Raw genomic sequence first — 3325 nt, forward strand, 5'->3', positions numbered from 1 at the left:
CTGTTTAGCTTTCACCAAGCACCATTACAAGATTGTGGAACCGTTTTGAGACACACGGAACAACACGGGACCTCCCCAGATCTGGTCGACCACGTATCACTACAAGAGCACAGGGAAGATTTATTAGTCTACGTCACTTACGTGAAAGAACCACCACGATCACCTCTACAACTACGACAATACCAGGATTCCGTAGGATATAAACCCATACAGTGAGGAACCGTTTACGCGCTGAAGGTATTCGCGCTAGACCACCATTTTGAGGAATCATTTTGACGGACCTGCATCGCCGTGCGGATGGTAGCCGTGGTGTTTACAGACGACGCGGGGAACGTTATGCGAAACACTGCATACAGGAAGTGGACAGTGGACTGTGGTGGTAGTGTAATGATGTGGGTAACCATCTCCTAAACTGGTAGAACAGACTTGGTACAGGTTCTGGGGAATTTAACGGCATAATGTTACACGGATGAGATTATTCGGCCACGCGTCCTTCCCATTATGCAACAAGCGAACGCCAATTTCCAACAGGACAACGCCCGACCTCTCACGGCAAGACTGACAACAGCCCTTTTCAGGGATCATAACACCCAGGTCCTGCCAGGGCCCTCCGGGTCTCAAGACTTAAACCCAATCGAACATTTATGGAATGCAATTGATCAACGACTGGGAGCACTTCAGCAGCAACCACAGAACCTCCGACAGTTGGCAAATGCAAGAGCGGGTGAACATTCCCCAGGCCACAATTCGGAATCTGACTGCTTCCACTGGACAACGATGCCAGTTTTGGACTCTAATGGTGGCCATACAAGATATTGAGAACAGATGACCACTTGGGAAATATACTGTTCCATGTGTGCCATATGGAACCTTGGTCGATGACAATGATGTGTGCCAATTTTAAACAATCGATTACCATCTGTTGATTGTTTATATGATATATAAAATACACATCTGAAATTACTTTTGCGTTTCGTTTTTTGAAGAGTATGTATTGAAATTAGATGTGCAAATCAGATTCACAGGCATGTGCATAACACATATACAACTATAGGACTTACAACAAACTTGATACAATATTAACATAATAATCAAAAATCATCGACGTTTGTGACGTCAACAATCTCCGTAGCGCAGGTGGTATAGCGTGAAGGACTTCACATCAAGAGGTTGCAGGTTCTTATCCCGCCGAGGTTTTAAAAGTGGTGTCTTCATGAATGTGTTGTTGCTGTATGACTGTTAGTTTTGTACATACAGAAAATGGAAGCTGACAATGAAACTATACCTGATTATCACGATAGACTCCTTACTTTTTAAAGTAACAGTTACTCTTACCAAGCATGAATTTTTGTTGTGTTGTGTGTTGTGTGTTGTGTGTGTGTGTGTGTGTGTGTGCGTGCGTGCGTGCGTGTGTGTGTGTGTTTCACGGCCCTCTCCGACTTCAGTCCCTAAACTTGTTTAGACCCTAAACACGACAAAATTATGGGTTTGTGTTGAATGGTGAGTAGGAAAATTGACACTTGTGACAACAGTCTCTGTCTCACAGGTGATGTAGCGTGAAGGACAACAACCAATCAGGAGTTTGCAGGTTTGTATCCCGCCGCGGTTTAAAACTCGATGTGTTCAGAAACGTGTCCTGCTTTTTTATTAGCACTATTTCTCCCATATAGGAGTTGACAATGAAATTCTGTCTGAGACTACGATAGGGCCTTAATCATATTAGTTACCATGACCAACTCACCCCTGCTGAGGCCTGTGAAGATCCGGGAAAGGCGACTATGCTTGTCGTAAGAGGCAACTGATGGGATCGGGTGGTCAGTCACATTATACAACATACAACTGACCAGCTGTGTTGTCATTCCGTTTTGTTCATGTCATGTTTTCTCTTTTCGTTAGCACATAATAATTTAAACTTCTTGACGACTCGAAGATAACTGGACATCAACATTTTAAGTACAACCCTTATTGAAAACAGAGGAATTCAAAGAAAAGTGTCGTAGCTTAGTCTCATTAACATTTAACCCATTCCGGATTCCGGATAGAATAAGTCCATAATTATAGCAGCCTACAGATCTTATTTATCGTAATAGGAGATTGACCCAGGCAGTCAAATACAACACTTGATTAATTACAGGTCGGCCTAATATATTTACATGAATCTTTACTGTCGATGACTGGATCGTTAAACAGCAAACAAAGTGTTCCATTTATGCATCCATTTACGACTGGCGGAAGGACAAATGTATTTTATACTTTAGTAAGAAAGACTGAGATTTCTGAAGATGAGAAAAGTGATATTCACATTGCAGTGAACATAACAATTGATATTTCACTGCTGTGAACGTAACACTTTGACAGAGCTATTGTCATGCAGGAGTAAGCTCCCTTCGAATTGTGTCCCTTTATCGTTAGTCTAGCCCGTATGCCTGCTGACGTTCATTTTACGTTAGTTCCAAATAGACAAGGCAAAATAATTACAGGTGGTCATTTATGGAGACAATATCAATTCTTGTCGTTTGTTATTCTCTTGAAAATGTTTCGTTATAAACTGTACATTGAAAACTGTTCGCAAAGCACCGTTTTTGTTACTTGAAAAGCGTAAATTCTTTCGTTTCCAAGAGCGTTCTCGTAGTTTTCAAGAATTTTTTTAATAATAAATTGGTTAAGTATATAATCATATCAAGATATATATTAATAAAGAATTTTGTTAATATTTCTTTCAAGATTTTGCAAACACGAAACTACTTTCTAATACAAGGAATGGCACGTGAACCGTCCCTGTGTGTTAGGTAGGGAGAATTTACGTTTCAAGCTTTTACATTTGTAATGAAATAATTTAATTTCCGGTAGACAAATGCACTAAAATTATATACTAAATAGGATATTCCACGTGTCTCCTGAAATATCACGTTTCCCTCATCGTAACAGGGGAAAAGGAAAGACATGATATTTCACTCGACACATAAAATATCCTCTATTTATTATATACTTCAGTGTGAAAGACTGAGTTTTCTGAAGTTGAGAAAAGTTATATTTAATGGTTACACCACTCGTGAAAATACCTCCTTTCCCCCCCCGTCACTCGATGAGAGAAACATGATATTTCACTCGACACATGAAATATCCTCTATGTATGAGGAAGTTCGCGGGTGTACGTCACAAACGTTATGACGTTAGTCAAACCATGACGTCAGCGCACCAGACGGAAATAGCCGGAAGTGAGATTGGCGCCCGCAAAGAACTCTGGGCAGGAAAATGCGCCATTTGCAGAGAGTATTCATGCTTCCGGTCATGCTTTCGCTCAAATATGTAGCATCTACTCCTT

The sequence above is a fragment of the Haliotis cracherodii genome, unplaced genomic scaffold, assembly GCF_022045235.1.
Source record: "Haliotis cracherodii isolate W230 unplaced genomic scaffold, xgHalCrac1.p SCAF_4, whole genome shotgun sequence".
NCBI lineage: Eukaryota > Metazoa > Mollusca > Gastropoda > Lepetellida > Haliotidae > Haliotis > Haliotis cracherodii.